The sequence below is a fragment of the Theobroma cacao genome, chromosome 9 (assembly GCF_053813885.1).
Source record: "Theobroma cacao isolate CCN51 chromosome 9, ASM5381388v1, whole genome shotgun sequence".
Lineage (NCBI taxonomy): Eukaryota > Viridiplantae > Streptophyta > Magnoliopsida > Malvales > Malvaceae > Theobroma > Theobroma cacao.
In genome coordinates, this window is record NC_142647.1 from 17,669,772 (window position 1) to 17,695,819 (window position 26,048).

General features: G+C 34.7%; 1 long non-coding RNA gene across 1 annotated transcript; it reads right to left on the reverse strand.

Annotated features, from left to right (window-relative positions):
- Positions 1–5,512: 5,512 nt before the first annotated feature.
- On the reverse strand, positions 5,513–7,295 carry LOC148760800 (uncharacterized). The gene is made up of 3 exons (XR_016028196.1): positions 7,185–7,295; positions 6,453–6,536; positions 5,513–5,617 (listed from the first exon to the last, which is right to left on the reverse strand). It is a non-coding gene; the product is annotated as an uncharacterized LOC148760800 (long non-coding RNA).
- Positions 7,296–26,048: the final 18,753 nt, after the last annotated feature.

A 26,048-nucleotide genomic window follows, 5' to 3' on the forward strand; every position in this document is an offset into this window, starting at 1 on the left:
TAAAAACACTAAATTATATCCACTAATAATTTCTTTTGTATAAGAAAAATGTAATTTAACATATACTACAACAATTTCGTATGGCCTTGCCAAAAAATTGGAATGTTAGGGGAATTAAAATGTGTAATTTACCATACACTATCAATTACATCTAATTTCAAGGATTTTTCGAATCAAACATATGTCTACCATGAATAATTTACCTCTTAGTAGGCATATGAAGGCATTAAAAAACATGGCTAGATTTTTAAGTCTAGTTATCCCTTATTAGTGTTATGAACACCAAATCTCAATCATCTAAGGCAAAAAAGAAAGTTGGAACACCATATGCCTAGTATTTTCTATTTTCTTACATCTCTTCTTCCACATTTAAGTATAGGTTAAAGACATCATGTATCACTTATGCAAAGCCACAAAGAGTAGTCTTAAGAGAATTATTGCACCAAAAGAGATAAAGTTGCTCAAGCATCTGCTAAACATCATAGACTTTGAAGAGCAATTTTCTGCAGTAGCAACAGCTTTTTCTCCCAATGATGAACATGAAGCCAGGGATCCTAAAGCTTTATACACGTAAGAAAATTTCTTTCATCTTCAAATTATTTTAGCATCTTTTATTATTACAGCATGACATGTTCTATTTGTTTGCCATTTCCTACTTGAACAGTACTCCAAAAGAACTAGACAAGTGGATTAAGATCTTCCTAGATGCATACTTTCTCAACAATGAGGAGACTGACGTCAAATATGCTAAAAAGATGACTCAACCTATTGTTAGACAAAGGTTGTTCATCCTCAAGGAAATAATTGAAAAAGAATACTTGGATCAAAGGACAACAGCAACAAAGCCAACAAAGGATAAAACTGAATCAGAAAAGTTCTAAACTATAGCCCATTTTCATCAATATATACTAAGACCATCTAGCAACCACCGACATGTGTTTTTGTTAGAAACAAAAGTTAGGGTTTCATGGTGAATCTTACAATGTGATTCATTTATAGCTTATGCTATAGCCAAAGACAATTTTTGGATCTTTATGCTGTATTTGTTGAGTGGCAATGTGGAAGGATATTACTTTTTTGAGCTAACATTAATTTTCTCTTTAAGCAACTTATATGCCGGCCTAATAACATTATCAAATACTAGACAATTATGGTTTTAACTAGAAAACAACAGACAAAGACATAAACCCTAAATAAAAAAAATAGTGGTAGACAAAACAAACCCTAAAGGGCTACGAACACCAATTTTTATACCAAATAAGTCAAATCGCACCATGTTTCTTAGGCTAACTTGTCAAAAATTCAATCTTTCCCTCTCTTGATTCTTTCCTTTGATAAATATTTAATCTTTGCCTGCTAAAAGAGAGTCCATTAACCTTTAAAATGCAATATTTTGCCAAAAGAAACAAATATAAATGAGATTGTAACAAAGTCTTTATATTAACTAGTTGAATTTTCAATGAAAAATTAATGATTCAAAATCGATTGAATCTTAAAAAAGAAAATTCATTATTTTCCCTACCTTCAGTTTTAGATTCAAAACTAGAGAAATCTCCCTCTCTTGATTCTTCCTCTTCCGCAGTAGATTTTTTTTCTCTCTCAAATTTTTTTAAAAGATCTTAATCATATTTTTGCTAATCTCATTTAATTTTTGACTTAAGGTTAAGGTGGTTTTTTTGTATTTCTTTGTTAAACTAGTTAGCATTTTTTTACCACTTAAATGTTTTGCCATGTCAACATTATGCCACATCATCTTTATCAATGCCACATCAATTTGATCAAAATGCCACATCACCATACTTAACGGTTAAATTTAATGGTGTAGACTTAGGGACTGAAATCAACAAATTGATAAAGCATAACGATTCAATTTATACAAATTATTGTATAGAGACTAAATTTATATTTTTTGCATAGTACAGGGACTAATTACGTAATTTAACCAAAAGGAAAAAATAACTGGAAAAGGAAATTTTTTTAAAAATGAATTATCATTATTTAGTTTTTATCATCACACAAATCAATGTGAACTTAAAGCTCAAATGATAATTCTTTTGCAAAATATAATAAATCTATTGCCAGACTATTTATTGACTAAAGAGAACAACTAAATCTTATATACTAGTTGTAAATGCTTCTATTAGCATTAATATATCTGTAAAACAAAACACGCTAAAAGCATGGAGACCAATCAGTTATAAAGATAAAATCCTTGAAAAAGAAAAAGAGTAAATATTCAAGATGGTTAGAAAGAGGAAGTAGAAACTCTAGAAGAGACCCTTGACATAATTGATAAAAATTTCAAAAGAAATTCAAGTACCTGAAATAATTGAAAATGAAGAAATCTCAATCAATTATGTTATGACGGGAAAAGATGGAACCGGAATGAAATAAACATGGACGATATTTTTGTATATAATATAGAGCTCAATATTACGAAAGAAAATAAGGATCTTGAACATACATATATTGAAAAATGTAGAAATAGAAACAATTGGCCAATGTGGAAAAATGCAATCTAGGTGGAATTCACTTGTAAAACATGAAGTTTTTAGACCTATAGTCTGTACACCAAATGGTGTAAAATTAGTGGGACATAAAGGGGTATTTGTGTGAATTACGAAATGAGAAAATGAGATTATGAGATATAAAACACAGCTTGTTGCACAAGCTTTTACCTAAAGACTTGGTATTGATATGAAGAGATATATTCTCTGCGGTGGATGCAATTATAATATTAAATTGACTAACAATATATGATAAGATTGAAAGCATCAAATGAATGTAGTTACAACTTATTTATATGGCTCACTTGATAATGATATTTATATGAAAAACATTAAAGCATTTAAATTACTTGAAGCACAAAAACTTGAATTTTTGAAAAAAAATTTCAATCAAATTAAATAAATATGTATATGGATTAAAGTAATCCAAATGCATGTGGTATAATCACTTTAGTGAATATTTATTGAAAGAAGGCTATAAAAATTATCTTATATGCCCATGTGTTTTTATAAAAGGATTTATATATGAATTTGTGATAATTATTGTTTATGTTGATAATTTGAATATTATTGGAACTCTTAAAGAGTTGTTAAAAGTCGTGGATTATTTAAAGAAATAATTTAAGATGAAAGACCTTGGAAAAACAAAGTTTTGTTTAGGTTTTCAAATTGAACACTTGACAAATAGAATTTTTGTCTATTAGTCTAAGTATATAGCAAAAGTGCTAAAATGATTTTATATGGACAAAACACATCTATTGAGTTCACCAATGGTTCTAAGGTCACTAGATGTGAAAAAATACCCTTTCTAACCTCATGAAAATAATAAAGAAGTTCTTGGTCCTAAAGTACCATATCTTAGTGCCATTAGAACACTAATGTATTGTGCTAGCAATACACTATTTGATATATCGTTTGTTGTGAATTTATTAGCAAGATATAGTTCTTCTCCAATTTGAAGACATTGGAATAAAATTAAACATATACTTTGATAATCTTTGAGGAACAATGGATATAGGCCTATATTATTCAAATGAATTAAAATCAGATTTAATTGGTTTCGTAGATACATAATATTTATCTGATCCACACATAACTAAATCCCAGGCAAGTTACTTATTTACATGTAGAGGTACGACTATCTCATAGTGTCTTGAAAAACAAGCTATATTTGTTACTTCCTCTAACCTTGTAGAAATTTTAGCAATTCATGAGGCAAGTCGTGAATGTGTTTAGTTAAAATCGGTAACTTAACATATTTGAGGAACATGTGGCTCATCAATCAAGAAAAAGGTTTCAACAACGTTAATGAAGATAATACCGCTTGCATAGTACAATTAAAGGAATGATACATTAAAAGTGATAAGACAAAATATATTTTGTCACGACCCGGTACTCTCTTCGAGCCCGTGACAACCGTCGCGGTATCCCGATAGACAAACATTATCCGAAATGTCAACCGAAACCTCGCAAGGCTTTAGCATCGGTTTTTGCGCCTCTCCTGTGATCATTAGTTACTAAATATCATGTTTTAAAAGAATATAGACTATTTTCAAATCAAAAACAGTCAAAAAGTAATTTCTACCGCACACGGGTATTTTGGTCATTTTACTCGAAAATTTCAAAACCTGCTAAAAATATAGGATATAAATGAAAAATTTACATTTCATGTGTAAAAATAAAGTTAGGTATTTGAATCATCCATTTAAAGTGAAGTCATAGTTAATCGAACTAAATAAAAATATTTAATTTTCATATAAAACAATATTTATAGAATCCTACGTAACCAGTTAATGAAAAGTAATAACAAAATAAATTCATATATATAATAGCACACTGCGCCAAGGTATACAAAAATATTCTACAATGACATGTGAGCCCTAAAATAACAAAAATAAATACGACTATAAACTCATGATTTCTAAGGGTGCGAATCCAAAAGCAAACCCTTGACAAAATCGACGGTCTATAAACTGCCCTGAGCCTGAAATGGGTGAAAGAAAGGTGGTGAGTTTTTATAAACCCAGTGAGTAAGCAAAGATCATCTATAACATATAAAGCCGAGTAAATTGAGACAATTTAAAACATCTTATCTTCATATGATTCATAACATTAAAACTCATTTCAACCCATATAAAACAGTTACATTTCATAAAAAAATCAACAAAGCTTATGACTTTCTTAAAAACTTGGCTAGTGCCAAAACTTGTACTCTGTGACACCTTGCGCAAGGTATCCAACCGAGTCCGCCAAGGTTGTTAAAATAACATATACACATAAAACATGTTTTTATGTTTAAAAACACAGTCGTTCCTTGGCGTTGGCTGAGTTTTACCCTCACGTGGTGGTTCGGCGTAAAGTGAACTCTAAACTACCTTAGGAGATACCCTTCGCGCCTCTCATACTAAGGTAAAATATAACGGGGTTTACCATGCCCCTCTAATAGGTCGGTCCACAGAAACTCGCCCACTGCAGTAAGCTTGTCACGACCCGGTACTCCCCTAGAGCCCGTGACAACCGCCGCGGTGTCCCGGTAGACACTTATTGCCCGGAATGTCAACCCGAAACCCCGCAAGGCTTTACTATCAGTTTCTCTGTTCCCTTGTGAGCAACCATTGTCAAATATCGTGTTCTAAAAGATTTTAAGTTGTTTCCAACTTTAAACAAATAAAATATTAATTTTTCGTCTCACATGGGTAATTTGGTCATTTTTCTCAAAAATTTCGAAACTAGCTAAAACGTAATATACAAGTACAAAACACACAATTCATATTCAAAATGAGTTTAAAAGTCTAAAATCTTCATTTAAAACGAAATTATGGTTATCTGAATATAATAAGAAAATAAAAGAAACATTAAGTAAAATATTCTATTTTCTTATAAAACAATATTTATAGAGTTATACGTAAATAATTTTTATAGCGTAAAAGCTAAATAAATTTATACATACTTAAATACAGTAAGTCAAAATATTTAATTTAATTTAATTTACAATAACAAGAGTGCCCCCGAATAAACAAAAGTAAAGAGGATTGTGAACCTACGGTTTGGAAAATGCAGATCCCACTGTAGTCCTCGATGAGATCAGCTATCTACAGTCTATACTGAACCTGAAATGGGTGGAAATGAGGGTGGTGAGATTATAAAATCCCAATGAGTAAACAGACATCATCATAAACATCTAGAGTTGAGTACATGGAGACAATAAAGTAAATCATCATAAATTGGGTTATACAATTAGAACACATCTCGTTCAAAATACGTAAAAAGGCTTATGAATCTCATAAAAATCTAGGCTTGTGCCATAAATCCATTCTCGGGGACACCTTGGCAGAGGCATCCTACCGAGACCGCCAAGGCTATTAAAATTCACATTTCACATAAATCATGTTTTTGTTTTGAAAACATAGCCGTTCCTTGGCGTTGGCTCAGTTCCCCCTCACGTGGTGGTTTAGCGTGAAGTGAACCCTAAACTTTACCCCAGGAGATACCCTACGCGCCTTTCCGTTCGAGGTAAGAATATAATGGGGTTTACTGTGCCCCTCTAAAAGGCTGGTCCACAGAAACCCCCTACTGCAGTGATTAATTAATATATAATCCACCATATAATAAAACTCAATAACATGATATGGCAATTTTGTAATTCGTAGTTTTTCAAGGTAACCAAACAATTCGCATTTCAATACAATTGCCAACTAGCCAATCATGCTCGATTTATCATAAGTCAGTTAATTTAAACAATCAAATTGCCACAATTAACAGTCTCCGTGTACTCTATTTTTCAAAATCACTATTAATTTCAAAACAAGTTATAATTTAATTTCATTGAAACTCATTTATTCATAAAACATGAAAATTTATCTTTTTAAATTCCTTTTTTCATAGAATTCATGAAAGCATCTATAAACCACCCTAGATAATTAAAATGACAGTAAGTTTACTCACAATGTCTAGAATGCAGACTTTCGAAGCACTCTGTCTACTGGTCCTCGGATGCAATTTCCTTGCCTTTATCGGAGGACTCACCACCTTGACACAGTACAAAATCGAGAGTTTCACCAAGTTGGTACTAAATCAAAATTAAACTAATTTAGACTACCAATGCATGATATGGAATGCAAAAATGCACTGGTAACTATCTAAACCCGGTATTGGCCTAATTTGTCTTATCATCCGATTAAATTCCTAACGGGTCCGTTTAAACTCCAATTTAATTCTTTTCAGTTTCTATACCTCAATTGCACCCAAATTAACTTAATGTCCCTTAGTGTGGTGTAAATTATCAGTCCCAACAGCAAATTATGAAAATACCCCTAGTGGGTAAAATTCATATTTTTGCTCTGAAAATTCTCATATTTTTTCTAGGCTCATAATTCATTATTCCTTAACCAATTCTCCTAGAATAAAATCAAACTCATCCTCACTCACTACATGGTAAATTCAGCCATTAATGCTTGGGGGAGAAAATAAATTCTTTTCTTGTTGTTTTGTTTCTAAATATGCTAAACTAACTAAAAACACTAACATAAATTAAAATCAAATAAATCAAACAACTTTCTCTCTCCTAACCCATTTTTCCAGAATTGAATTCATCATGAAAACATGTAATTTAATTATGAAAAATAAAGAGAAATGCTTGGGAATAAGAAAACTCAAGCTTAATAGAAAAAATCTCACCTTTTTCACTTAATTTCTTTGAAAATTCACACTTTTTCTTTGATTTTCTCTCTCTAGGGTTTTGTTTTTGTTTTCTCTCTCTTCTTGCTGGTTTGGCCGGCCATGGGGTGAAAGATGGGCTGATTTTGTGCCTTTTAAAAAGGAAAATAATAAATTAATAAAGGCATGACACATGGCATCATGTCATTGGCCCGTTTTTAAAATTTTAAAAATTTAAACATTTTATCTCCACCACATGTTTAGTCAAGGGTCAAAGATGAAGACAAAGGAAGACCATGTGCTGGAAAAAATATCCTGGTGGTGGAAAATTACAATTTTGCCCCTGAGGTGGCAAAATTACCATTTTACCCCTATACTCCAAATTATACCGAAATTAAAATTTTTCACTTCTAAACCTCAAATCATACTTCAATAAGTCAAATTATACTCCAATAAGTCAAATGGGGCCAAAAAATTCTTTTCTAAAATTCTCATTTTGTCCCCAAGTGGCAAATGACCATTTTACCCCTAGTTAGTGAAAATTTCGATTTGACTCCAAATTGATCCTCAAACTCCAAATTACCATTTTAAGTCATCCATGAACTGTGAAACTCTTAATCTCACCTTAAAATTCCTATTTGATCTAGTTCGAGGATTAAATAAACTTTGTTGTACCTCTAGGTACAATACCGACTTTTGTAAATGTTTCGGGACTCTCCTAGCATGCAATCATGCTATCATCACATGTAAGTCATGAATAGTATTTTATAAGGTCGGGCTTTACAGCACTACCCCCCTTAAAATAAAATTTTGACCTCAAAATTTCACTTAACTAATTCGAATAAAAGATGTGGATATTGGTTTCTCATCTGGCTCTCGACTTCCCACGTCATCTCCTCCATTTGAGCATTCTTCCACAATACTTTCACCATTGGAATGCTCTTGTTCCTTAGCACTCGATCCTTTCTATCTAGGATACGTACAGGCTTCACCTCGAACTTCAAATCCTCATGCAACTCAATGGGAGGTGTCTCTAAAATGTGAGAGGGATCGGGAACATACTTTTTCAACATCGAGACGTGGAAGACATTATGAATCCGATCTAACTCTGGGGGTAATTCAAGCCTGTAAGCCACTGGCCTAATCCTTTCAATGATACGAAAGGGTCCAATGTATCTTGGATTGAGCTTTCCCCTCTTCGCGAATCGAATCACACCTTTCCAAGGAGAAACCTTAAGAAAAACTTTATCGTCGACTTCAAACTCTAAATCTTTCCTTCGTTTATCCAAATAATTCTTTTGCCTATCTTAAGCTGTCTTTAATCGCTCTCGGATAACTTTGACCTTATCGTTTGTCAAATCAATCAATTCCACATTCACCAATTTCCTCTCACCTACTTCATCCCAACAGAGCGAAGTTCGGCATTTCCTTCCATACAAAGCCTCGTATGGTGCCATCCCAATACTAGACTGAAAACTGTTATTATAAGCAAACTCCACCAATGGCAAGTGTCTGTCCCAACTCCCGATAAAGTCAATGACACAAGCCCGTAACATATCCTCTAATGTCTGAATAGTTCTCTCAGATTGACCATCTGTCTGTGGATGAAAGGCAGTACTAAATCTCAATTTAGTTCCAAGAGCGTCCTGAAATTTCGGCCAAAATCGAGAAGTAAATCGAGGGTCTCGATCTGACAAAATAGAAATTGGGACTCCGTGTAATCTCACAATCTCATCTATATAAAGTCTTGCCAGCCTCTCAATAGAATACGTGCTATGGATAGCCAAGAAATGGGCGGACTTAGTCAATCTATCCACAATCACCCAAATAGCATCCTTCCCACTTTGTGTCCGCGGTAAACCCAATACAAAGTCCATAGTCACATGTTCCCACTTCCATTCAGGAATCGGTAAAGGCTGAAGAGTACCTGACGATTTTTGATGCTCCGCCTTGAGCTGTTGGCATGTGAGACATTTCGCTACAAACTCTGTTATGTCTCGTTTCATACCTGGCCACCAATAACTTTCTTTAATAGTCCGATACATCTTGGTGCTTTCGGGATGTAAAGCATAGGCGGAAGAATGAGCTTCCTTCAAAATAGCTCGTCTCAACTGATCATCCTTAGGGACACAAATTCGGTCTCTAAGCATCAAAGTACCATCATCGCTGAGTCTAAACTCACTAGCTTCTCCATCTTGCAGCTTTTGAACTTCCTGTTTCAACCAATCATCAGATTTCTGCAATTCTCTGATCTGATTCAACAATGAAGGTCTCACGACGAAACTAGCAAGTAGGGTTCCATCCTCACCATTATTCAACTGGATCCCTAGATATTTCATCTCAAGTAAAATCGAAAAATAAGAACTCCGAAGTGTCGCTAACGACGATGAGGATTTACGACTTAAAGCATCCGCTACAACATTTGCTTTTCCCGGATGATAATTAATCACTAAGTCATAATCCTTAATCAACTCCAACCATCGTCTCTGTCTCAAGTTAAGCTCTTTCTGGGTGAGCAAATACTTCAAACTTTTATGATCAGAAAAAATCCGACAATGCTCACCATATAAATAATGTCTCCAAATCTTCAATGCGAATACTACTGCTGCTAACTCCAAGTCATGATTAGGGTAATTCATCTCGTGCTTTTTCAACTGTCGGGAAGCATAAGCTATTACCTTCTCGTCCTGCATCAACACAAACCCTAATCCCAACTTAGATGCATCGCTATATACCACAAATTCTTTTCCACTAACAAGAAGTGTTAAAACGGGAGCAGAGGTTAACCGGTTCTTTAGCTCCTGAAATCGATTCTCACAAACATCATCCCACTCAAACTTAACCCCTTTACGAGTCAGACGAGTCAGAGGAGCTGCTATCAAAGAAAATCCCTGAACAAATCTCCGATAATAACCGGCTAAGCCAAGGAAACTACGAATCTCTGTAACCGTTCTTGGTTGCTCCCATTGCAAGATTGCCTCTATCTTCTTAGGATCGACATAAATTCTAGCTCCGGACACCACATGTCCCAAGAAAACCACTTCCTTCAACCAGAATTCACATTTAGAGAACTTGGCATAGAGTTGTCTCTCGCGCAAAGTTTGCAACACAATGCGTAAATGGGCAGCATGTTCATCATCATTCTTCGAATAAACCAGGATGTCATCGATGAATACTATCACAAACTTATCCAAGTATGGATGGAACACCCTGTTCATAAGATCCATAAAAACTGCCAGGGCATTAGTCAAACCAAACGGCATCACCAGAAACTCATAATGCCCATAACGCGTCCTGAAGGCAGTCTTAGGTACATCCTACTCCTTAATCCTTAACTGATAGTACCCAGATCTCAAATCAATCTTAGAGAATACAATAGCACCTCGTAATTGATCAAAAAGATCATCTATCCGGGGTAAAGGGTATTTATTCTTGATGGTCACTCGGTTCAGCTGACGGTAATCGATACACAATCGAAGAGTGCCATCCTTCTTCTTTACAAATAAGACTGGTGCTCCCCAAGGAGAAATGCTAGGGCGAATGAAACCTTTATCCACCAAATCTTGCAATTGGACTTTCAGTTCCTTAAACTCTGCTGGAGCCATTCTATATGGAGGAATAGAAATAGGTGCAGTACTCGGAAGTAAATCAATAGGGAACTCAAGCTCTCGATCAGGAGGTAGTCCTGGTAAATCATCAGGAAATACATCAGAAAACTCACTTACTATTGGGACATCCTCTAACTTAGGTTCCCCCTTTGAAGTATCGATCACTATGCCAAATAAGCCAGATACCCTTTTTGCACTAATTTCGAAGCTTTGATGGCTGAGATTACACAAAATGGTAATACTCGACGTTCCCCTACAAACACAATCTCTGCTCCCTCCGAATTCCGAAGAACAACTTCTTTTTGGAAACAATCCATGTTCGCCCGATGTGCAGTTAACCAGTCCATACCCAATATTAAATCAAAATCCAAGATCTCTAGAGGAATTAAGTCACCCCTAAATTCTTCCTCACCTACCCTTACCCCACAGTCTCTATAACAAGTATTTCTAATCAACTGTTCTCCTAGAGGGGTATGCATTATAATTTCTCCCTCTAATGGTGATAGGTTTCTATCAGCAATTGATGCAAATGTCGTACTCACATAAGATCTATCTGAGCCAGAATCTATCAAAACATAAGCATTTTTATCAAATAAAGACATAGTACCTGTCACTGCTCCAGGTCGGACCCGTGCCTCATCTTCTGTCACAGCAAAAACTCTTATCGCGGTACGAGTTTGTGGTCTCGAAGGTGGATGTGACGGGGTATTACTCTCCACACCGGACCATATGGCTACTCCCTGTCTCAGTGGTAACCTAGAAGAATCTCTCCTCTGTATATCAGTGCGAGCTGGTGGAGATGATGCAGCTACAATGGCTCGTCCTAACTGTGGGCAATTACTCCTAATGTGACCCGTCTGTCCACATTGGAAACATCTTGTTGGCCCTCTACATAGCCCACTATGATAATTCCCACAATTTTTGCATCTGTTAGAACCTCCGAAACTCTTCCCAGAACCAGTCATAGCAGATATGCTAAACCTCGAAAGTCTCTGCTGTGATGGTGGAAATGGAGGTCGAGGAGATGTCACGGAAACAGAAGTAGTGCTCCTTGAAGTCGTTGAGTCCTTGCCTCTTTTTACTGGCTGACTAGAAGACATACCAGGATTCCTCCTTTTTGCAAACTCAGTCCGAATCCTCCTATTCTCAGTTGCGAGCTTCTCAGCCCGTAAAGCCATCTGTACCACCTCCTTATGTGGCTCCCTACCAGTCACTGTCATTCGCTCTCTAATCTCATTACGGAGCCCTTCCTCGAAATAGCTGGCCTGATCCTGCTCAAATTTCACCAGATCCGGCACATATAACATCAACTCATTAAAACGAGTCTCGTACTCCTCTACAGTTAGATTTCCCTGTTTCAAACTCAGAAATTCTCTATTCTTTTCTTTCTGATGGAAATAAGTGAAATACTGACCATCGAATTCCCTGAGAAAATCAGACCATGTCTGAGGAGTAGCGAAACGAGACTTCACCGAATTTCACCAAGTACGAGCCCTATTCTCTAATAATCTCGTAGCCACCATCAGCTTCATGTCGTCATCTAATCCCATATCAGAGAGAGTCTCTGAAACTTGATTAATCCAGTCCTTTGCCACCGTGGCATCCAACTCACCCGTGAAAGATACACAACCCAATTGCCTAGCCTCCTTCAGCTTCTTGGAAATGGATACATCCTGTACTAGTGGTAGAACTAAAGGAGTAGTTGGAGGCACTACAGGTGGAACTTGACCAGTCTGAGCTTGACCAGCCATTGCTGCAAAGAAAACTGCCAATGCTTGTGCTGCCTCAGTAGGCATGGCAGGAATACCCGTAGGTGGCTGAGGAGATGGAGGATGTGGAGGACTATCGGCCTGCTCAGCAGCAGGTGCTGTCCTAAGGGTAGATGCAGCTGATTCCTCCTCTACTGTATTTGGCTGATGACGTTGGGAACGACCTCTTCCCCTCCCAACCGATCTAGTGAGAGGTGGGCGTCCGCGTCGAGGAGGCATTGTAATCTATAAAAATACGAGCAAGTTTAGGTAACCTTAGGCTCTATATGCATATGCATGCATTCTATTCAACCTAACCTAACTTAACTTAATCCAGGGCCACACTGATATTGTAAATTTTTAAAACAACTTTAAAACTAAAACCTTTGATATTTAAAATCAAAAGCTTTGATACCAATCGAATTGTCACGACCCGGTACTCCCCTCGAGCTCGTGACAACCGCCGCGGTGTCCCGGTAGACACTTATTGCCCGGAATGTCAACCCGAAACCCCGCAAGGCTTTACTATCAGTTTCTCTGTTCCCTTGTGAGCAACCATTGTCAAATATTGTGTTCTCAAAGATTTTAAGCTGTTTCCAACTTTAAACAAATAAAATATTAATTTTTTGTCTCACAGGGGTAATTTGGTCATTTTTCTCAAAAATTTTGAAATTGGCTAAAACGTAATATACAAGTACAAAACACACAATTCATATTCAAAATGAGTTTAAAAGTCTAAAATCTTCATTTAAAACGAAATTATGGTTATTTGAATATAATAAGAAAATAAAAGAAATATTAAGTAAAATATTCTATTTTCTTATAAAACAATATTTATAGAGTTATACGTGAATAATTTTTATAGCGTAAAAGCTAAATAAATTTATACATACTTAAATACAGTAAGCCAAAATATTTAATTTAATTTAATTTACAATAACAAGAGTGCCCCCGAATAAACAAAAGTAAAGAGGACTGTGAACCTACGGTATGGAAAATGCAGATCCCACTGTAGTCCTCGATGAGATCAGCTATCTACAGTCTATACTGAACCTGAAATGGGTGGAAATGAGGGTGGTGAGATTATAAAATCCCAATGAGTAAACAGACATCATCATAAACATCTAGAGTTGAGTACATGGAGACAATAAAGTAAATCATCATAAATTGGGTTATACAATTAGAACACATCTCGTTCAAAATACGTAAAAAGGCTTATGAATCTCATAAAAATCTAGGCTTGTGCCATAAATCCATTCTCGGGGACACCTTGGTCGAGGCATCCTACCGAGACCGCCAAGGCTATTAAAATTCACATTTCACATAAATCATGTTTTTGTTTTGAAAACATAGCCGTTCCTTGGCGTTGGCTCAGTTCCCCCTCACGTGGTGGTTTAGCGTGAAGTGAACCCTAAACTTTACCCTAGGACATACCCTACGCGCCTCTCCCTTCGAGGTAAGAATATAATGGGGTTTACCGTGCCCCTCTAAAAGGCTGGTCCACAGAAACCCCCTACTGCAGTGATTAATTAATATATAATCCACCATATAATAAAACTCAATAACATTATATGGCAATTTTGTAATTCGTAGTTTTTCAAGGTAACCAAACAATTCGCATTTCAATACAATTGCCAACTAGCCAATCATGCTCGATTTATCATAAGTCAGTTAATTTAAACAATCAAATTGCCACAATTAACAGTCTCTGTGTACTCTATTTTCAAAATCACTATTAATTTCAAAACAATTTATAATTTAATTTCATTGAAACTCATTTATTCATAAAACATGAAAATTTATCTTTTTAAATTCCTTTTTCCATAGAATTCATGAAAGCATCTATAAACCACCCTAGATAATTAAAATGACAGTAAGTTTACTCACAATGTCTAGAATGCAGACTTTCGAAGCACTCTGTCTACTGGTCCTCAGATGCAATTTCCTTGCCTTTATCGGAGGACTCACCACCTTGACACAGTACAAAATCGAGAGTTTCACCAAGTTGGTACTAAATCAAAATTAAACTAATTTAGACTACCAATGCATGATATGGAATGCAAAAATGCACTGGTAACTATCTAAACCCGGTATTGGCCTAATTCGTCTTATCACCCGATTAAATTCCTAACGGGTCCGTTTAAACTCCAATTTAATTCTTTTCAGTTTCTATACCTCAATTGCACCCAAATTAACTTAATGTCCCTCAGTGTGGTGTAAATTATCAATCCCAACAGCAAATTACGAAAATACCCCTAGTGGGTAAAATTCATATTTTTGCTCTGAAAATTCCCATATTTTTTCTAGGCTCATAATTCATTATTCCTTAACCAATTCTCCTAGAATAAAATCAAACTCATCCTCACTCACTACATGGTAAATTCAGCCATTAATGCTTGGGGGAGAAAATAAATTCTTTTCTTGTTGTTTTGTTTCTAAATATGCTAAACTAACTAAAAACACTAACATAAATTAAAATCAAATAAATCCAACAACTTTCTCTCTCCTAACCCATTTTTCCAGAATTGAATTCATCATGAAAACATGTAATTTAATTATGAAAAATAAAGAGAAATGCTTGGGAATAAGAAAACTCAAGCTTAATAGAAAAAATCTCACCTTTTTCACTTAATTTCTTTGAAAATTCACACTTTTTCTTTGATTTTCTCTCTCTAGGGTTTTGTTTTTGTTTTCTCTCTCTTCTTGCTGGTTTGGCCGGCCATGGGGTGGAAGATGGGCTGATTTTGTGCCTTTTAAAAAGGAAAATAATAAATTAATAAAGGCATGACACATGGCATCATGTCATTGGCCCGTTTTTAAAATTTTAAAAATTTAAACATTTTATCTCCACCACATGTTTAGTCAAGGGTCAAAGATGAAGACAAAGGAAGACCATGTGCTGGAAAAAATATCCTGGTGGTGGAAAATTACAATTTTGCCCCTGAGGTGGCAAAATTACCATTTTACCCCTATACTCCAAATTATACCGAAATTAAAATTTTTCACTTCTAAACCTCAAATCATACTTCAATAAGTCAAATTATACTCCAATAAGTCAAATGGGGCCAAAAAATTCTTTTCTAAAATTCTTATTTTGTCCTCAAGTGGCAAATGACCATTTTGCCCCTAGTTAGTGAAAATTCTGATTTGACTTAAAATTGATCCTCAAACTCCAAATTACCATTTTAAGTCATCCATGAACTGTGAAACTCTTAATCTCACCTTAAAATTCCTATTTGATCTAGTTCGAGGATTAAATAAACTTTGTTGTACCTCTAGGTACAATACCGACTTTTGTAAATGTTTCGGGACTCTCCTAGCATGCAATCATGCTATCATCACATGTAAGTCATGAATAGTATTTTATAAGGTCAGGCTTTACAAAGCTAATCAATTACCCCACTAAATTAATAAAAATTTCGACAGCATGACATGGCTAATATGATATTACTCAACTTGTCAATGTAAAACAAAACGGTTCATATATTCCACACAAACATAAATCCAGCCATTCATGCTATCACATTGTCATAAGCCATCAATTCAAACCATATGTCAATTACAAATCCCGTTATGCCGATACATTTATGTCAAGACTCGGAACTCCCATCGAGCCCGTGACAACCGCCGTGAAGCCTCGATAGACATTCTTCCCCCGAATACCTTTCGAGACCTCGCAAGGCTTTTATACCAGTTTTTCCATTCCTCTCTCTTTCTTTTTTTTTTTTGAATAATAAAATAAAATAAAAATATTAATTAAAATAATTTATTTTAATGTAAAACAATATATATATTTTTGAAACATCGAAAATTAATTTTCTGCACATAAAAACAAAATAAATTTATACATACTGTAATATAGAAAACTGGAGTATGCAATTTAAATTACAATGACACGTGGGTCCCCAAATAACTAAGAAGGTTTAAGTCTATAACCTTGCTTTCTAGGATGCAACTCCAAAATTTACTTCTCGATGCAATTGACAGTCTACTGCCTATTCTGAGCCTGAAAAATATATAGGAAAAAGAGGTGAGATTATAAAATCTCAGTGAGTAGACAGACATCATTAAAATAATCTAAAGCCGAGTAATAGGAGATGATTAAAATAATTCATCCCAACCCATATAAATAATTAGATTTCATCCAATTACTCAACATGGCTTATGTACTTTTCAAAAACTTGGCCTTTGCCAAAAATCCATTCTCGGAGATAGCCCACGAAGGCATCTTATCGAGACCGCCAAAGCTGTTTATTGTCACACACACAAACACATTTCACCTCTGACAACACAGTCGTTCCTCGGCGTTGGCTGAGCCCCAATTTCACGTGGTGGCCAGTGTACCTCAAGAGTTATCCTACGCGCCTCTCCAATCGAGGTAAGCTCAATAATTGGGAACCGTGCCCCTTTAATTAGGCTGGCCCAAGGAACCCCCGTCACTGCAATGCCCACTTTATAATCCACCAACTAATAAAATCACAATTGTATGACATGGCTCACTTAACACATTCAAGGCAAATCAAAGCAGTTCACATATTCTTTAAATCATAAAAATAACCAATCATACCCACATTTTTCATAAGCCATTTAATGTAAAATCATGGATAAACAACACAATCATAGTATAGGTCTCCAATTACTCTATTTTTGAAATCATTATTAAATTTTCAAAAATTTTATAAAATTATTTTATAAAATCTCATTTTCTCATAAAACACAACAATTTTCTAATTAAACCATTTTTTCATAAAATCACACAATTAAATAAATCTACTCTAGATAATTAAAACAATAGTAAGTTTACTCACTGTACTAGGAGTAGATATACTCCTATTCTCGGTCCTCGGGGGTAGTCTTTTACCCGTATCAGATAGCTCACCACCTATCCACAATACATGACACAAAAAATTCAATAATTTGTGTCAAATCAATATATATTATTTCAGGCTCTTATCCATGCGTATGCACTAGATAGGGTGTGAAATGTTTGGACAATCGCTTAATCATAGTGTCCGACCTAACTGGCCTATACACGGTGTAAATTTCTAAAATCTCCAATTCCATCCATTTCAATTTCAATTATCCAATTATATCCACAATACCTCAATGACTGTGAATGTGGTCCAATTTATCAATTCGAACCACAAATTACATTTTTACCCCTAGTGGGTAAAAATTTTAATTTTTTGCACCAAAAATTCCCATTTAATTTCCAACCTCATAATTCATCATTTTTTCATCTAATTCTCTTAAAATAAAGTCAACCTCATCCTCACACACCATTGGCTAGATTCGGCCTAGAGAAATTGTCACGACCCGGAACTCCCATCGGGCCCGTGACAACCGCCGCGACGTCCCGATAGGCACTCATTACCCCAAATACCGATCGGAACCCCGTAAGGCTTAGCATCAGCTTTCGTATATCCCCGGTGAGCGACAGTTATTACATCTTGCATTTCAAGAAATCATAAGTAGTTTCCAAATCAAAACAATAAAATATTATTTTTTGGCTCATAGGGGCATTTTCGTCATTTTTCTTCGATAATACCGAAACTCACCAAAAACATGGTGTAAAAGCTTAATATGTTCATACATATTTTAAATCAGATAACTAAAGTATAAAATTACTTTTACAATGACACGTGGGCCCCCAACTAACCAATAAGATGCGAGCTTGTAAACCTATAATTTTGACAATGCAAGGCTAACTGAAGTCCTTGATGCAATCGGCTATCTACCGGCTATCCCAAACCTGAAATGTGTGGAATTGAGGGTGGTGAGATTATAAAATCCTAGTGAGTAAACAGACACCATCTAAACTATCTAAAGGCGAGTAAATGGAGACAATTAAAAAATAATTAACTTCAGCAAATTTTTCACATCACGAATATTCATTTCAACCAAATAATCAATATGGCTCATGAATTACTCAAAACTTGGTTCATGCCAAATCCTGTACTCGATGACACTTGGACTAAGGGTATCTAACCGAGACCGCCAAGGTTGTTAAAAATTCATATTTCGCATAAATCAGATTTTTATTTTGAAACATAGCTGTTCCTTGGCGTTGGCTGAGTCTCACTCTCACGCGGTGGTCCACGTGAAGTGCACTCAAAAAGCCCACCTCAGGAGATACCCTACGCGCCTCTACGACCTAGGTGAGAATATAAAGGAGTTTACTGTGCCCTTCTAATAGGCTGGCCCATGAAACCCCCCACTACTGTGGTAGCTAATCTTTTATCTACCACCTAATTTATACAATCTTTTTCTACATGACATGGCAATTTATCGCAACCTAGCCTCTCAAGGCTAAATACATAGTATAAATAATTCTAACACCAAAATCAGTTTAGCCATTCATACTCATTTATTGTCATAAGCCATTTAATTTAAAACCATAAATTTACAACACAAGCAAGCAGTCTCCAATTACTTTATTTTCAAAACCAGTATTCGATTTTTCAAAAAATTTATAAAATCATAATTTCTCTTAAAACATTGCAATTTACCATTTAAACCCATTTTTCATAAAATCACACAATTGTATAAAACTACTCTAGATAATTAAGACGATAATAAGTTTACTCACAGTTTCTAAAAACTAAATTCGGGTACTCCAACTATTACTCCTCGAGTGCGATTTCTTTGCCCTTGCCAGAGGATTCGCCACCTTGACAAATTGTACAATTAAGAGGTTTACTACTTTGGTACTAAACCAAAATAAACTAATTTATACTACTAATGCATGATATGAAGTGCAAAATGTCTAAATTTTGCCTAAACGAGGTGTTAGCCTATTTCGATCTTTTACTCAATAAATCGATATACGCGTCCGTTTAAACTCCAAATTAATTTTTTTCAGTTTCTATACCTCAATTGTACCCAAATTGACTTAATGTTTCTTAGTGTGGTGCAAATTATTAGTCCTGGTAGTAAATTATGAAAATACCCCTAGTGGGTAAAAATTCGTATTTTTGCTCTCAAAATTCCCATTATTTTTCTAGGCTCATAATTCATCATTATTCATCATAATTCCTCAAATAAACATCAAGATCAGCAGCCAATATTCCCCTAAAAAATTCAGCATAATGGGTTTCAATGGGAGAAAATTATTTCTCTAGCTTATTTTTACTATATTTCAATATAACCTAACTAAAATCACTTAATTCAATTAAAATCAACCAAAACTCAAGTTCAAAACTCATCCATGGAGGTTTGGCCAGCATGGGTGTCCATACCCACTTTCTAATTTTACATGGAAATGAGAAAAAAATGCATGGGTAGTGAAAATCACAAGGAAAATCAATGAAATTTACCTTTTTAATGCTTGATTTCTTAATTTCTCTTGATTTTTCCTAAATTTTTTCAGCTAGCGTTCTTATTTCTTTTCCCCCTTTTTCTCTCCTGGTTTGGACAGCTGAAGAAGATGAGAATTCTGAAATTTTGACATTTTTAAAGGCTAAAATAATATAATATTATTTTATTCATTTTTTTATTAATTCCTTAAATTCTAGCCATCCATTTATTTTCAAATTTTCACTATACACTTGTCCCACATATCCATAGTTTAGATAAAATTCTCAGACTTATCCAAAGTCTTGGTGGAGTCATTTTTGAAATTTACACTTTTGCCCCCGTAAAAGTCAAAAATTACATTTTTGACCCAAAACTGAAAAATTGCCCATACACATATTTTTCATCCCTTATACTCATACCATTCTCCAATTTGTCAAATTTGATCTAAATTCTCTCAAAATCTCAAATTTTGTCCGTGAGTGGAAAAATTACGATTTTGCCCCTACACTCTAAAAATAATCGAAATTAAACTTTTTCACTGCCAAACCCTCAAATTATACTCCAATACTCAAATCATACTCCAATAAGTTAAATGGGGCCAAAAAAATCTTTTCTCTAAATTTTCATTTTGTCCCCAGGTGGCAAATGACCATTTTACCCTTAGATAGTGAAAATTTCGGTTTGACTCCAAATTGATCCTCAAACTTTGAATTACCATTTTGAGTCATCCCTGAATTGTGAAACATTTAATTTCACCTCAAAATTCCTATTTGAACTATTTCAAGGCTTAATCGACTTAATGGTACCATTAGGGGCAATATCGTCTTTTAACGATTCATCGAACTTCCTAAACATGCAAACATTCTATTGAGCATGTAAATGACGTCGTAATTATTTTATAGAATAGGGTTTGACAACACTACCCCCCTTAAAATAAAATTTTGTCCTCAAAATTTCACTTATGAAACTTAAAGAAAATGTGGGGTATTTTCTTCCATTATTTCCACATACTTCCTGTTTATCTCACAGGTATGAAATATCAATCTTCTTAATCATATTAATCCATCTCGTATGGCTTAACCATGCTATAGATCACAATTCCTTGATATTATCTCCTTGACTATTTCTCAGAGTCTTTTATGTTCACATAGTTCAATTTCTAATAAAATTTCTTATCATGGTACTACCTACATCACTCATCATATATTAAGTTTGAATCTTAGTTCACTAAAAATCATTCTTCATTTTAGTTGATCACAATATCAACCCCACATATGTGTATATGCCTTATAATCTTATTTATGCTTCCAAGATCTACCTTGATTTGATCATTGAATACGATGCAATATCATAATTTCTCAAAGTCGTCCTTTTGTCCTTAATCATCTTCCATGCCTCTATATTACCTTGTATCTTTCTTGCATTACGATATTGATTTGTCACTTAAGACTCAAACTCATTTGAATCATGTATACCTCAAGCATTTTCGAATTCCAATTTCCATAATGTATTAGGAAAATTTCATTATCTAACTTCATTTTCAAGGTTAACTTCTATCATCCTTTGTTCTACTCTTTCATATAAATATAACATCATTCTTTCTTAACCAATTTACAAATTGTAGCTGAAATTGTAAAACTTGAAACTAGATTCTCCTCAAGTATTTTTCAATATTAATATGAATATCACTTTCAGCTTACAGCTTCCTTTTTATAATCACATAACTTAGTGTTTGCTTTCACGAAATCCGTAGAAAAACTCTTTTTGAGTATTTCATTGGGAATATCTATTTTAGACTTATGTCTCACAGCATACGATCACTTAACTTGTGACTTAGCCGTTAGGCTCCTCAACAAGTTTTAAAATCACACATCTTATACTCATCTCGTATAATGTATAATTCTTCCTCAAAGGTATTTAAATATTCTTGAAACACCTAATCACTTATTTGCTCTTTCATACTCCAAGTATATCATTTCCATAAAGGTATACCCAACTACTCATATTTCAATTTATCTCTAAGAGTTTCTAGCATGTCACCTAGTTTACTTGTGTTGTTACTAATCCTTTCCTTTCAACAAAGTTAAGACAAGATTAGTATATTCTCATAACAATATTCTATATCAACTCAGTTGTTATATCATTATTGAAATCTTTATTTACATTTTTCCTCACTTGGTATTGACATCTCTTATCAGTATCTCATACATTCATATAACCTTTCGCTCGCTTCCTCATTAGTCTTTAACAAGACTTAATCTCTTATCTTCCTTATTTCTTAAGATTTGACTTCAATCATCATATTATTCTTCTTAACACTCCCCATGTTAATTTATTTTTACGTAACCATATCAAAAACTCTCTAACTTTTCTTTCTCTTACATGCCAATATACAAGGCAATAAAAAAACTTTACAATTTCACTCATCATCTTTATCTTAATACCTCCCCAATGCACTTAAGACTCCAAACAACAAAGCTTAGCATGAAAACCAATGACCATTCCGCAACTTGTAAGTTTCATCTTCATGCCACTCTCAATTTGCTCATGCTTGCTAGCCATTAGGGGTTCTTAACGCGACAGCGTTTGATAGTCAGTACTGTGGTGTTGCAACTATTTGAATTTACTTTATCCCAGCAATTCTTCTACCTTTAAAGCTACTACCTCAATTATTCACAATCGTGTGGTTTCCCTCTGAGTCTATACCACAATTAGCAATAATAACTTTCTATCACAAGTACGCGATCAGAACATTGATTTAATGTCTTTATTTTGCCACTAACATTCATATATCTTTACCCTAACATTTAGTACGAGTTTGCTTAAGCAAAGATGTCCAAATTTATTCATAGCTACATGTATCTCAGATTGCACATCACTTATCATCAGTCAATAAATCCCACTTTAGAATACTCTTTTCATATTGTACAGTAACTTCACCACATAGTATCACGACACTCTGTTCCTCCATTCTACTATCATGCATACTCCACAAAATTTAATTAGAAGATTCACGTACTTTAACTAATGCTAATTCCATTTAATCATATCTTAAATACTCCAAACTTGTAAATTACAACTCCAAGTGTATGTCCATATATTGATAATCCTTATATATTTCATGAAAACTACAACTTACAAACTAGCTTTCTATCATATGCACACTATTAGAACATTAACTTCAACATGTTTAATTCTCCTTTGGTGATATGTTAAGATCATTCCTAGATACATTTTCATATTAACATTGATATGCCTTTACCATAGCATTTTGTGCAAATTTGATAAAGAAATTGTCTCCAAATAACCCTTAAATACATAATTATCAGATTGTATACTACTAAACATCAAGATCTTGACTTTATTCATCAATAATCAATCACATTTATTAAGTGAATAATTTACTTAGTTATTACACCTTGCCTTTGCAATCATAAGATCAAAGTTGTCCTAAACTTAGGATGCAGAAGTTCTCTCTCTTAGAGTATATCCAAACATCAACATTTTCTAAATTCCTTGCTCTGGGGAGATCACCTTTAAAACTGATCATTCGTATTATAGGCCACACTTTGAACCAAATAAACTTTTAAATTGATCTTTAAAGTAATTCGTATATCAATCTCAATTATAGAACTTCATATGGCACTTAGACTAGATTCGACATTTCCAAGTCATTTAACTTCAAGCTGCCAATTCCACATCTAGTCCTTTAATCCCTTGGCTCCTCCTTACTATGCATAACAAAGTTCAAGCTCATCCTTAGAGCAGATTTGTTTACTAACTTCTTACTTCATGACCACACATCAATTATAGTAATCATAGTACTCACTCTCGAGTTAGTTCACGTGCTTATATCCATGAACTATTATAGATCCAATCAATTTTTAAAATCTTAAAATCATTTAATTGAAATCAACACCACTTTTATATGGGCATAACACGCTCAATTAACATAGTGTTCTTATCTTCATGCACATATGTATGAATTTACTCGTACCTCAATGCTTAATTTATACACTCCACCAAATGAATAAATTATCACGACCTATTTGTCCAACTCCAAATTTTTCCATCCATAATCGAAGGGATATATCATTTCATTAGTCTTTCATTAGGAGCATTCGCTTTAAGATCTCTCCAACACTGGCTCGTGGCACGGGTGGCATCTTAAACCCGAACAACGACCCTACTTATGACCTTTGCATGACATTAACAAGGAAGTGAATTACTGAGAACAGGAGTTCCTATAGCTCTCATAAGATCTATAAGAAAAACCAAAACAAGTCTAAACAACTCCAAATTCTATATGCAGATGCACGTATTCTATTCTACCTAACCTGACTTAACTTAACTAACTTAACTTAACTTAACTTAACTTGGGCCACGCAGTGTCAGTGTGGATTTCTTAAAACAACTTTAAAACCAAAAACTTTGAAATCCAAAGCTTTAAAATCAAAATCTCTGATCTTTAAACCATGCTCTGATACCAATTTAATTTGACTCAACCCCTCAGGGCATAATGGCATTAAATGGTACCTATCAGAGCACTCGGTAAGAGGTGCACTTCACTCCGGGACGCACCGGGAGCAGTCCCTTCCCTCCTCTTCCAAGCTTTTGGGTGAAGAGTCATATTTCGTCATAGATCATATGCGAGAGTTCCCAAGAATAGGGTTATCTTTCCCTTTGCTCTGATACCAACTTAATTGTCACGACTTGAAACTCCCATCGGGCCCGTGACAACCGCCGCGACGTCCCAATAGGCACTCATTACCCCAAATGCCAATCGGAACCTCGCAAGGCTTAGCATCAGCTTTCGCATATCCCCAGTGAGCAATAGTTATTAAATCTTGCATTTCAAGAAATCATAAGTCGTTTCCAAATCAAAACAATAAAATATTATTTTCTAGCTCATAGGGGCATTTTCGTCACTTTTCTTCGATAATACCGAAACTCACCAAAAACATGGTGTAAAAGCTTAATATGTTCATACATATTTTAAATCAGATAACTAAAGTATAAAATTACTTTTACAATGACACGTGAGCCCCCAACTAACCAATAAAATGCGAGTTTGTGAATCTATAATTTTGATAATGCAAGGCTAACTGAAGTCCTTAATGCAATCGGCTATCTACCGGTTATCCCAAACCTGAAATGTGTAGAATTGAGGGTGGTGAGATTATAAAATCTCAGTGAGTAAACAGACACCATCTAAACTATCTAAAGGCGAGTAAATTAAGACAATTAAAAAATAATTAACTTCAGCAAATTTTTCACATCACGAATATTCATTTCAACCAAATAATCAATATGGCTCGTGAATTACTCAAAACTTGGCTCATGCCAAATCCTGTACTTGGTGAAACTTGAACTAGGGATATCTAATCGAGCCCACCAAGGCTGTTAAAAATTCATATTTCGTATAAATCATATTTTTATTTTGAAACATAACTGTTCCTTGGCGTTGGCAGAGTCTCACTCTCACGTAGTGGTCCACGTGAAGTGCACTCAAAAAGCCCACCTCAGGAGATACCCTACGTGCCTCTACGACCGAGGTGAGAATATAAAGGAGTTTACCGTGCCCCTCTAATAGGCTAGCCCACGGAACCCCCCTCTACTGCAGTAGCTAATCTTTTATCTACCACCTGATTTATAAAATCTTTTTCTGCATGACATGGCAATTTTCGCAACCTAGCCTCTCAAGGCTAAATACATAGTACAAATAATTCTAACACCAAAATCAGTTTAGCCATTCATGCTCATTTATTGTCATAAGCCATTTAATTTAAAACCATAAATTTACAACACAAGCAGGCAGTCTCCAATTACTCTATTTTCAAAACCAGTATTCGATTTTTCAGAAAATTTATAAAATCATTTTATAAAATCACAATTTCTCTTAAAACATTGCAATTTACCATTTAAACCCATTTTCCATAAAGTCACACAATTGTATAAAACTACTCTAGATAATTAAGACGATAATAAGTTTACTCACAGTTTCTGAAAACTAAATTCGGGTACTCCAACTATTACTCCTCGAGTGCGATTTCTTTGCCCTTGCTAGAGGATTCGCCACCTTGACAGATTGTACAATTAAGAGGTTTACTACTTTGGTACTAAACCAAAATAAACTAATTTACACTACTAATGCATGATATGAGGTGCAAAATGTCTAAATTTTGCCTAAACGCAGTGTTAGCCTATTTCGATCTTTTACCCGATAAATCGAT